Consider the following 13,110-nt stretch of genomic DNA (forward strand, 5'->3'; position numbering starts at 1 on the left):
CAGCGTTCTCTGGAGGCACGGCATCCAAGGCAACCACGTGGCTTCTGGGCCTTTTAGGGATCTCAAGCTGTGTCTCAGTGTTCACGGATGCTGCTTCCAGGACAGACTTGTCCTGGGCTTCTGACCCCTCCACATGCCTCTCAGCTGCCACCTCGACCCGTTCCATGGAATCTGGAAAATGCTCAGAAACCCACCTCGGCTTCCCCCTCCCTCCTCTTCCCTCCCTCCTCTTCCCTCCCTCCCGGGTCTCTGGGAACCATGGGAATGTGGAGGCAGGGGCTCCGATTCCCCCCCCACCCTTTCCCTTCCACCCGGTTCTCCGGGGCCCATGGGAAGATGGGGACAGGGTGTGGTGAACAGGATGGGGGCTGCCTCCCTCAGGCAGCGGGGCGGGGATGGCAGAGCTCTCCCCAGAGGGAAAGGGTGGGGTCAATGACTCAGCAGGGAGGACCTGCAAAGGACTGGAGGGAACGCCCACACGAGGGGGAACAATGGGTGAGGGAATAACCCGAACTCCCGAGGGGGCGGCGCCCACGCCCACAGGGAGGCAGGTGGGTGTTGGGTTAAAGGTGGGGACACTGGGAACAAAGGACTGAAAGGGGTTGTGGGAAGAAGAGGCCCTGCCATGTGGCTGCCCTCCATCTTGGGAAGACAAAGGGATCGAGCATGTGGCCTCGGCCTCCTCAGGGAGACAAAGGAAGGGGTTTAAAGAAACAGAGCAGCGCGGGAAAGCTCTAGAACCAGGATTTGCAGCATGGAAAAAGGGATTGGAAAAGGGGCTGAGGGTCAGTTCCTCAGCAAAGTAGCCAATTTCGCTAAGGCAGGGGCGCCGGGGGAGCTTGGGGGATCCAGGAGCACGGCCCACGCTTGTGGGGCTGCCCTGCGCCTTAAAACAGCGGAGTACCCCCCACCCCGCTCACCCAGGTTAGGGGAAGAAGGGGTAGGAAAGGAAGATGGGGAAACACGTTCAGGGGAAGCAACATTTTTGTACGATGGCTCTTTTCCCTCCCTGCTCGCTTCTCGTGCGGATTCCGCTTACACCACTTCCGAAATCCGCAAATGGAGAGTGGCAAAGGAATCTTTCACGGAGGGATCCCTGCGTTCGATCCCCTCCGCCAATTTCACTCCCACCCACTCCCAGAACTCTTTTTTGCGAGCGTCCCCCGTGGTTATGCGTGGGAAGGAAAAGTATAACCACCTTACAAACTGTTCAACCAAACTTTTGGGGTAGGGGCCCTTCACCAATAGAGTCCCCTTAAGTAGGGTATAAAATTCCTTCTGGTCGGCAGATAGCACGGTCCCCGTGCTACTTCTACCCACACAACCTCACCCATGGTGCAGAAAAAGAGGGAAAGAAAACCGAAAAACACAGAAGACCCTGGTGGCCGCCGTTTCATGCTGCGTGCTGCGTGTCCGTACCCTTGGAAGCGCGGCAAAGCCCACCCAAGTGAAGGAGAGTATAGCCCGGGTACCCTCCCATTGCCAAGTACTCACCAAACCGGGATCTCTGCAAACAAAAAGCAGGCACCAGGGTCCTCAGTCTCGGGAAGCTTCTCTTCTTTGGCTCTTCGTGACCGTGAAGAGATTCACTTCCACTCCCACACGGGCGGCACTGCGTGCCACTGTGTGGGTGGCGGAGAGTTCACTGACCTACTTTGGAGAGTCTTCTCTCCTGTTTTCAGTCTAATACAAAGCACCGTTTCGTCGCAGCTCTGCGCCTGGCCGGCAGCGCTCTGCATGGACTGCGCACGCTCAGCTCAGTGGCAGTGCCCTTTGATCCGCGGCGCGGCCACACGCCAGCGGTGACGGCTCTCCGCGCGGCTCCCGGTGCTTCGTGGTGAGTCTCCACCTGCGCAGGGCTACTCTGCCAGCTCAGGCCCTATTGTTAGGTGACATTTGCAGCGTCGCACTCTTTCTCCCAGGTCTGGGGCAGCTCTGACGCCTTTTGGCGCCACGCCCGCCCGGACTTCCGGGTCCGCCCCTTCTCTGCCACGTGCCGCTGCCGCCGGCACGCTGGTCGGGGTCTGCTGGGTTCCGTCACCCGCGCGAGGGTCCGAGGCAAAGAGGGAAGGAACGTCCAAATCACCCATGAGGAAGGCAGGAAGGCTTTATTGTCACGGAGAGCTGCGGTGAGGGGGGTAGTGACCGGCGCTTCCCACTCCACGTGGGGGAAATGGCCGTGGGACCCGGAAGGGAGCGGGATGATATCGGGGATGTGATAGGGAGGGCACACGTCCCCCCCAATCCATGTGGGTGCCGCGATGATGAGGTAGGACAGCGACCAACCGGGACAGTGCAGAGGCAAACACCGAGCCTCGGGCTGAGTGGGACCGTGGGGATGGGGCGGTGGACACGGGGGCTCCCAGGGCCGGACGGGGGAGTGGTCACAGGAGTGGCAGGGGGTGTAAAATCCAACGGCAGGCAGCATGGGGCTAGAAACAGTGTGGGGGGGAACGACACAGGGGAAGAACGGGGGTACACAGGACTCGACTAGCTAACACAAATAAGAACCCCTAAAACCCAATCCCAGCATGCAACAGGGTCCCAGGTCGTGGACCTAATAAATCCATCCAGTTTTACCCCAAGTCCCGTGTCGTCGTTATCTGTTCCTGCGCCGGACCAAGCGATAACTGGGAATAGCAGAGCTCTCGGGGGGAAGGCCGCGCCCCTGCTGTCGCTGCCCAGCACACCACGACAGCGCACTGTGACATGCCAGTATTACAGAGTGCATCGAAACGAAGTGTTGACTTTTAAGTGGTAGCTTCCACAGACTTTTTAGAACACATATCTGATCGAAAGGATCATTGTCAGGAATTTATATGCCACTATCACTCAGGTGAACTGACAGTGTGATCCTTGCCTCCAGACTAACCCCAAGAATACCCCCAGACAAAACTTGGTCAGATTGGGAGAGGCCAAGGACCCGGACAGCTGTGGTAAATTGGCTTTTCAAAACCCCCATGGAAAGGGGGGTGTCAGAATTTATGAGTATTGACAAATACACTTTCAGGGTGGCCAGAAGCATTCCCCACCAGAACTGTCAAGGTGACCAGAGTAAATAATACCGCTTTCAGAGTTCCAGTCACAATATTCCCAGGCAAAGGATCACATTTTATTTCCAGAATAGTGCAAGAGACCTAGATGGTGACTTTGAGTAGACAGGTCAAAGAAAATGAAAAGACATGGGGCTGGAACTCCAAGCAGGGAGCTACATAACATACAGCCTGGGAATTAAGTATACGTTAAGTCTTTTACAGAAAAGACTTTGGAACCACAGTGGGAAGGACCATTCCAGATGCTTCTCACCACCCACACCACAATCAAGATTAAGTAGCAGAATGCCTGGATCCACCACACTCGAATGAAGCAGGCACCAGAAGCCCCTTGGAAATTGACACCAAGAGACAATGAACTGAGACTGAAACTCATTTGGGAAAATGAGTGCATTGTGGGGGGTAGTTTGTAATTTTATTTATGGAACTGCTTTGTGTATAATTGTAATTGAAGTCCTAGAATACCTCTATCCAAAAAAATACTGAATGGCCTGGTCCCAGTTTCTAATCAGTACCCTGGATCTATGAGAGAGCTGGCCACTGCAGCAGGTGGACTGGCAAACTTAGAACAAGCCCTACAGTTATCCCTAAAAGGCCAGGGTCCAAGATCACAAGTTCATAGTAGGAGCACCTGGTATGGTTCAAGATAACATGTCTTTAGCTTTCAGTTTTATACAAGCACAGTTTTGGATGCAGCCAACAGCAGCTCTAATCATAAGGGAGGGGGTGAAAATAATTTTCCAGCTGAAATTCGAAGGATTGTCTGGGATAATGCCATTGATTCTGAGAGAAAGTTCCAATCCTGGTGGACTAGGGTAAATTTTCAGATTATATAAAAAAATCTCAGAAGCATCTGTAACCTATGATCCTGCTTCTAATGTGGCCACTGCCTTTGTACTTACTGTAAGTAATGCCACTGTTTATGTTCCATCATCGCCCTAGGATTAAATCATGAAAAATGGTGCTCTACCCCCCAGAACATAGGGTGTGGGCATGAAAGGGGAATGAAAAGTGGCAAACAGTAAACTTAGAATTTTGTGCTAGTGGGGAACAACTAGGATACATTTGTGAAAGCATTAGTAATAATAGTAATAATACTATTAATAGTATTATTAATAGTATTATATAGAATAGTAATAATACTATTAATGCTCAAGATGTGTGTCTTGATGCTGAACAAAGTATCTGCCACTTTGAGATTCATCCAGTCACTGATCAGAAAACTGGGCTTGTATATCCTAGTAAAGATTGTGCATGCCTGGGAACTCCTTGTGCTATTGCAATTGTGCCTAGTAGGTCAAATGTACATAGTAAAGCATTAAGGGACACTTATTAACATAAGGATTTGCATTAAGTAAAAGAATTTACTTCTCATCTTATGGAAAGGGGGGAATGAGACAGAGTGAAAATTTAACAGGGTAGAAATCCATTTGGATTTAGATGAAATGTGCCACTCTGAGCTTGCTAACATAAGTAAAACATGTTGTTTAGTCTGGTAACTGCAGCACTCGCAAAACTGCTCCAGCAGAGGAGAAAGCATGCAAATTTCCAAGCTAAAGAGATAAGAGATAAGAAAGACTCCTTGGAACTTGAAACTGACAGCGCAGAGTGACCCAGGAGTTCTTTCTGTACTTTCTGACAAAAAACTAGGTACAAGTGTAACTAGCTGTGAGTGTAACATGAAATCAGCAGAATGAATACATGAACCTATTGTGAAATTCTATGCATATGTAAATTAGTAAGGGGTAATAAAAAAGGATCGGGAGTCCTCAGGGGCACGCATGTCCTTTGAAGGGAAACAATCTCTACGTGCGCCCAGCGCTGTAATAAACATACCGTCCCTACAAACCTTTATTGGAATTGTGGGTTCTTGATTTTTTACCGCTATTCAGTGGGGACCTTGATCATTCACCTCCAGGATACCCTGCGCCACTACCGTGTCCCCTCCCTAGGCCACCGCCCTGACCCCTCCCTGGACTGGACCCTGGCCAACCTCGGGGACACCCCAGGGACCACCTGGGCCTGTGTGAGAGCCCTGGCCAGCGCCTGGCGGCATGTGCTGGACAGGCTCATGGAGAGTTGGGCCTGGGTGGCCCAGGTGGCCACCAAGCTCCGTGACGCCTGCAGGGATGCGGCCACCAGGAGGGAAGAGCCGGCGGATGCGGCCATCAGGAGGGAGCAGCGGCTGGAGCTGCTGGGGGATTTGGTGGCCACGTGTGACAAAGCCACCGCGATTCCCGGGAAGCTGCAGCGCCACCTCGGGGACATCGAGTTAGGCCTGGAGGGGACAACGCAGGTGTCCCCTGATTTCCGTGCAGCGTTGGTGGTCACGGTGGCCGAGGCCAAGCAGCTGTGGGAGGCCAGTGCCTCCTGGGCCAAGCGTCACCTCCTGGGGACACTTAGGGACATCAACACCCTCTTCTTCTGTCCCTATCCTGGCCACAGTGGCCACGTGGTGGCCGAGCAGAGCCAAAGAGCCACCGAGGACATCTCGAGGCTACTGTGGACAGAGCAACATCACCACTGGGCCACCATGGGGCCGGGGTCACCTCTGCAGATACTCGGGGACATTCTGAGGATACTTTGGGAGCACTTGGGGACACTTGGGGAAGGCGTGTGGCGACGCTGTTGGGGCAGGGGGGTGAACGAGCCTCCCCTCAGTGCCTTGCAGGAGACCCGGCTGTGATTCGGGGACTGGGGGGGTCCCCAGGGAGCCCCCACTGCTGAGCACTGACCCTTCCCCAGGGTCACCACCTTCAGTGCCCCTGACCCCACCTCAAGCACGGACCCCCCCCCACCAAGCACTGGGATGAGTGGAGACCCCCCCCCCCCCAATTTTCTGGTGGTTGAGACGACCCCGACATTGTGAAAAGTCCTTCTCTCCCAGCCCTGCGGCCAAAGACGGAGTCGAGATGCGCAGCTTTCCTTCTCAAGGTTGTTTATTTTCTCTTATTCATAACATGCTCTGTCCGCTCTGCTGAGCTCTGTCCAGCAGGTCGGTCTGTGGCAGTCTCCCTGCCCTCAGGGTGGTGTTCCCCCGCTCCGTCCACACGATGATTTTGGGGGGGTCGTGTGTCCCCCCAGCCCTGCTGTCACTCTGCCCCTGCCCGCCTGCTCCCAGTCTTCCCAGTAAAGCTTCCCAGTTAAACCCAGTCCAGGTTATGGGGGGCGGTGGGGAGGGACTTGGGGGCACCCCACGGCGGGGCCGGGACTGGGCACGGAGGGTGGGGTCCAGGTGGGGAACACTGCCTGCTGCGGGTCTGCCCGGCAACTGGTGAGTCATCAGCCCCGCTCTCTCGGATTGGCTGACTCTTGTCCATCGCATTCTCTCATTGGCTGAGGAGAGGCCCGGGACTGCAGACAAGCAACGGGAGAGATCCCGCCCCGAGCACCGGCACGGGGACAACAGACCCAGCCCGGGCACACGGAGGGGATTTATCACCAACCAAACCACAGCAGCACAAGGAGAAGGGAAAGAACTCCCTCCAACACCTTCCTCCCACCCAACGGGGATCACCCACAACAGGGGTTGTCCACGATGGAGAGACGGGGACAGCCGAGCTCAGATCAGAAGCCAATTTTATTGAGGGTACCAGCTGTTTATACAGGGTTTTACTTGTGTGGTGCTTATAGGGCTCGATGTTTGCTAACAATTTCCATTGGTTACACATTCTTCATGACATCACATCACCTGGGAACATTATCTTATCACAAAGTCTCACAACAGGATGCTTGGTCACTTCTTGCCCACGGAGACTTAAACGGTGTCTGTGTCTCCCACAGTTTCTGCTCAGTCGGGCCTCAGATATCGGGCCCCTTTACCGGCTCCATTGTTTTACTCTCTGTTTTATTCCCCATACGGGGCCACCAGGGCTCTGCCCAACGGGGGTCACTGGGGATCATCCAGCCCGGAGCCTCCCATGGGGGATGGAGCTGGAGCAGCGCACGAAGCTCTTCCCTCACTCTCCTCCCTCACTCGTGGCATTCACAGGGCTTCCATTAGTGATGCCTCCGCTGGTGTTTTGTCAAGGTTGAGCTCTGTGAGAAGCTCTTCCCACACTCCCCCACACTCGTAGGGCCTCTCCTCAGTGTAGATGCGCTGGTGCCTGGTGAGTTTGAAGTTTTGCTTGAAGCCCTTCCCGCAGTCGGGGCAGCGGAAGGGCCTCTCATCTGTGTGAATCTGCTCATGTTTGAGGAGATCGGAGGTGGTCTGAAACCTCTTCCCACACTGGGGACACTCGTAGGGCCTCTCCCCAGTGTGGATGCGCCGGTGTATTCTCAGGCCAGACCTCCACCCAAAGCTCTTCCCACATTCCAAGCACTCAAAGGGCCGTTCCCCGGTGTGGATCACCTGGTGCTCAAACAGGCTGGACCTCTCTCTGAAACCCTTCCCACACCTCCCACACTTGTAGGGCCGTTCCCCAGTGTGGATCACCTGGTGCTGGTTCAGGTTGGAGCTGTCTCTGAAGCTCTTCCCACACTCCCCACACTTGTAGGGCCGTTCCCCAGTGTGGATCACCCGGTGCCGGATCAGGTTGGAGCTGTCTCTGAAACCCTTCCCACACTCCCCACACTCGTAGGGCCGTTCCCCAGTGTGGATCCTCTGGTGCCGGATCAGCTTGGAGCTCCGGCTGAAGCCCTGCCCACATTCTAAGCACTTGTGTGGCTTCTCCCTGCCATGAGCCTTCTCCACCAGCTCTGAGCTCCGGCTGGATCTCCGGCCACCTTCCTGGCTCAGGGGGGCTCTTTCCTCCCCGCAGCTCCCTGGGCTGGGTTTGCAGCCACTCCCCGGGCAGGATCTCTGGGGCTTTTCCTCCTCCTCCATCCAGCCACGCCCTGGATATAAGAAATCCTGGTTTGGGGAAAAAACAAGAGGAGAGCACCTTGGACTGGAGGCTCCGCCTTGCCCAAGTTCATCTCAGGAACTCATTGGGAATCTTGTGCCTGGAAGAACCTCCAAAACACCAGGATTCAACCCAGAAATCCTGCAAACTTCAAGACACAGATCAAAAACTCCCCAAACATCGCAAGTCAGCAAAAACATCCTCCAAAAGATAAAGATTCAGCTGCCACATAAGACCAAAGCAGCAACATTTAGCCCAAGCAAGCTCAGAAACACCAAGATTCACCCCCGTGAAAATTGTGGATCCCCCTCCACAGTCACCTGCTGCATGTGGGGGGAGCAGCGCTCCTGGGGCTGGGGGGAGGCTACAGATACAGGGAGGGGTGGAACCTTGTGCTGCTTCCTGTTTCTGCTCCTCCTCTTCCTCCTCCTCCTGTGTCTCTGCTCTTCCTCCCACTCCTCTTCCTCCTGCTACTCCTCCTTCTCCTGCACAATCCCACCTTCTCCTGCCACATGCAGCGTTTGACCATTTTGTTCCTCAACCCTGCTTCTCCTTCCCTTCTCCTCCTGCCCCAGGCCCAGCACCCACTGCCGGCTCCCTCTTCCCCCCAAACCCACAGCATCCCAGCGCAGGGGCAGGGATGGAGCTGGGGCAGGTCGGGCTGGGGCAGCGCTGGGCTCTCGGCCGCCTCCGCCCGCACTCGGTCCCCACTGCAGCCGCTCCCGCCAGGACAGTGTGGGGGGGCCCGGTCTTGGCGCTGCCCCACTCCCACCTCCCCAAATTCCCCTCGCGGGGGGCGCTGGGGCCGAGGGGGGGCCGCAGGTGGGGTCCAGGTGGGGAAGGCTGGGAGCTGCGAGTCTACCTGGCAACTGGTGAGTCATCAGCGCCGCGCGCTCCGATTGGCTGAGGTCTGCCTGAGGGCTGGGGCTGCAGCAAAGAGGGGACACCCTGCTCCAGGGGGGATCTCCCGCAAACGGGGCACCCCCATGAAAGGAACAAGAGGAAAGTGTCTTTACAAACAGATGCTGTCAATCTGCTCGGAGATAGGGCCAGGGACCTGTACATAAGGAAGTGACAGGAGAAGCCATCGGTTTCAGAAAATGGTATCAATTGATGACACAGACTGCTGCTCAGCCAAGGTCCTGCTCAATTCATGAACTTGCAGAAGAACAACAAAGCCTTAACACACAGCCATGAATATCGTTTGCTAGACAATAGTGGGGAGCATATTAATGGGGGTATGTAGCAGGTGGATTGGGATGTCTGTAGCTCTCAAGTACTTCAGTGGTGAAAGGGAGAGGGAGATGTGATCAGGAGAATTAGGATGAAAAGGAGGCTGGGTCCTCCAACAATGGGAGAGATCCCATGGGGAATGTCCCACGGCCTCTCCCATTTTTAGGAATGAAATTACTTTTACAGGACTCCTCTGTCTGCTTTCTGGACAGAAACCTCTGCTGATGTCAATTTTTCTGCACACCCTGGGGCTCATCCGGAATTCCTTCCACCGTCCGGGCTGGCGGGCAGGGAGTGCAGCTGAAGGTGCCTCACCCACTTTGGGTGATCGGCTCCCTTGGCTGGCAGCGGCACCGGGGATTGACTGGGGACCCGGCAGTGACCAGGAGACAGACGAGTGACACATCAGGGGGCTCTGTGAGGAGGCAGCAGGGAGAGAGCACTGAAAATCTCATCTGTGAGTGCACTGGGATCTTCGGGGAGTGAACATGGCAGGGCACCCAGGGAGGGGAGAAAAGGGAAAGCCAGGGAGGGGTCCTGGCCAAAGGGATGATGAGCCCAAAATGTCTCTGAAGGGGGCCCTGGAAGAATGTTGAGGTCGTTTGCACATTTCCACAGAAGTAATTAAGGACATGGACACCCAGGGGGGCAATAAGGGAAGTGGAGAAGGGATTTGGACAACAGGGGATGGATGGTGTTGGTGTGCTGGGAAGGGATCGGGTGAAGGGGAGTGTGCAGCAATATGGGGAAGGCAAGAAGCAGCAGGAGGGATCAATATGCCAAGAAAAAGGATGATGGAAAAGAGGACGAAGAGAAAAATACAGAGCACTGAGATGTTTTTTCAGCACTGTTTTATGCTCAGAATTGGCCAGCTGATCCTGCTCCTCTCCATCCCCGGTTTCCAGGACAGGAAAAGAAGGAGGTCAGGATGTCAGGGGGTTTCTCTGCAGTGGGCAGCGGCAGCACCGGGCGCAGAGCTGCGGGACCAGGAGCACGGGCTGGGGGCCTGTGGGGAGCTGCGGGGCCGGGCCGGGGCTGTGGGGCAGCCGGGGCTCAGCGCCGGGCGCTGCCTGACCCCACCAGCCCCGGGCAGGGCCGGCACTGACCCCCGGCCCCCAGGAGGCTGCGGGACGCCCCGGCCGCTGCCCGGCCCCGGGGAGCTGCCGGCCCTGCCTGCCGGGGGGGCCACCTTTGGACACTGCAGCAGGACAGGGACCGGCTCTGCCATACGGGCTCTGGAGGGGACCCTGAGCACAAGCAGGAAAACAAAGGAACAGCTGGGAAATGCAGAGTGTACATGCAAGGAGCAGGATTTTCTATTAACCATTTATATGGGTCGCTGGAGGAAGGAAAGATTTTGCAGAAAGCTCAGCAGCTCTCAGAGGATGAGCACCCACAGGCACTGAGTGGGGCTGCAGGAGTGGCAGAAGAAGGCCCTGGAGCACTTGGGCACAAAGGCACAGCAGCTGAGTGCAAGGAGGGATGAGCCAAAGGCCAAGCTGAAGGCAAAGGCCATGGCACAGTTCCTACAGCCCCTCAGGGATCAACCCCAGGGCCCAAGGGGGCCCCAGCACCCAGGGGATGGGGTCGGCCACAAGAACCTGGCAGAGGCATTGCCCTCCTGGGCAGGGGAGAGCCCACCCAAACAGCCCCTGGCAAGGAGTCAGGGCTCCAGCTGCAGGGCACAGGAACACTGGAAACAGAGACAGCAGCAGCGTCAGGAGGAGCAAGTCCATCCCTGGATGGACATGGATTGTCAGGGGTGTCACAGCTCCCATCACACCAGGGACCCTCCACACTGGAGCCCTGGAGAACATTCAGGGTGGGTCTGAATCGAGAGGAGGCCTCTCCTGATGGACACAGGGGCCTCTCCATCCACTCTCAATCTTAGCCCTTAAGGGGGGAACATGCTAAAAATGTCTTGGATTATTCAGGGGAGAAGTGGGAAAGAGGAGTGGCTTGATTCAACCACACTTAGCAGATATGGGGAAGGGTTTGAAATGCAAGAGTTTTTATTTGCTCTCAATTGTGATTATAGTTTACAGGGAGGGGATTTGATCACTAAACTGGGAATGCAAATTAATATTGTAAAAGGCGATACAGAGGCTAGTTCTGTTGTACCTTTGTGTCAAATGTCTGGCCAGGCCTGTGCTGAAGTGAACCCAGAAGTGTGGGTAGCCTCAGGGAAATGGGGAAACTCAGATATGGAGCCTCTTCAAAGTACTTTGAAGCAACAGGACAAATGGTGCCTAGAAGCAACACCCTATTCCAAGGGAGGGAAGTGTGAAAAATGCATATTATATGATTGGCTCTTTGCAAATATTAAAATGTGTTATATTATATGTGTTATGTTGGAAAGTTATGATGCAATAATCTCTTTTAAGTAGTGCTGTATTAATTTCTTTTAAATAGTGTGCTACATACAGTTTTTAGCCTAGAGCATAATATAAAAATAGAAACTATGTGATGCAAGATACTTTTTGTAACTAGCTCATGGAACGAAAAAGATAATCAAGAAATTCTTCAGCATTGCTCTCTCAGGATAGAGATCACAGCAACAGACAGCAAGATCCCCAGAGAAGAATTATTGCCTCCTTTTCGGAAAAGCTCAGACTTCGAGGAACCAAGGTTGATTTACAAGAGGGGGGGTGAAGCTAAAATTAAGCAGAAACACCCTGGTTTGAAAGCAATGTTTGAATCATGTATGAGCTCTATGAATATGCAATAGGCTATTTGCTTTTTAGGGGTAATCCTGTGTTAGCAAGGTGTGCTATTGGGTGGAGTGCCAGGCACCCGGACTACGTAATTGTTTACTTTTATTGTCTCTGATTCTCCTAATTTTTATTACTATGTTCATTACTATTGAACTTCTAAAATTTTAACAAAAGTGAATGGCATTTTTCACAGGAAGGAAGGGGAATTAGACAAAGTGCAGGACAAACCGGCAGGGCTGTGTGTGCTTGTAAGAGCCTGGCACTGAAATGCCCTGAGCAGGAAGGCTTCAATATCTTCTGGTGACACCATGTCAGCTAAAAGGGGGGCAAAAGCAATTCTGATAGCTCAGCAAACACAGCAACGTATTAAGGTACTTCTAAAAGAAATAATTCAAATAAAAAGGATTGTGGAAGCAAGAGAATCAGACAGCAGAACTCATTTTACAGGAAAGATCCTCCAGGGGGTTATGGCAGCTTTAGCAATACAATGGGACCTCCATAACCCCGGGCACCCCCAGAGCCCAGGCTGGGTAGAGAGAATGAAAGGGGAACTAAAGAGACACCTTTGCAAGCTGGGGAGAGAAACCAAGATGCCATGGGTACAGCTTTTGCCATTGGCTTTGGCAAGAAGAAGAGCCAGACCCAGGGCCGATATTCAATTGTCTCCCTTGCAATTCATCCTGGCAATTCCTTACCCTGCTAATTCTCCACCTAGTGCAGGCTGGAGGTAAGGGATGGACATCTAAAGCAGTCTGTGGCCAGAATCCTTGTCTCTTGTGAAATCTCTGCCACAGGAAGCTGGGCTGGCACAGAGCCTGCCTTGGCACTTTGCTGTTCCCAACATCCAAGCAGGACATCGGGCCCTGCCTAAGGACTGCAAAGCAGCACCACTGGTGGCCAAGTGGCGTGGCCCGTGCCAAGTGGCCCTGAGGCCAGAAACAGCCGCCAGCACAGCTGAACACGGGGGGACCCCTCAGCCTCGGCTCCAGGGCTCTGAAGCCCCGGAGATTTGCACTTCCCGCCTGCAGCAGGAGGATGGGAGGCCCCCACTGAGCCTGCACTGAAGGCAGCGCAGCAGCAGCCAGGCCTCCACAGCGGGGCAAGCCCCTGGGCCTGCCCACACATCCTCTGCTCAAATCCTCCGCCTGCCCATCCTCCTTTGGCATCTCCAGACACCGGGGCCAATCCTTGCTGCCACTGCTGCAGCTTCAGTGTTTTCTGTGCCTGCACTGCCGCAGCTGCTGGGGAACACAACGGCACAATTCC

The sequence above is a fragment of the Vidua chalybeata genome, chromosome 31, assembly GCF_026979565.1.
Source record: "Vidua chalybeata isolate OUT-0048 chromosome 31, bVidCha1 merged haplotype, whole genome shotgun sequence".
Lineage (NCBI taxonomy): Eukaryota > Metazoa > Chordata > Aves > Passeriformes > Viduidae > Vidua > Vidua chalybeata.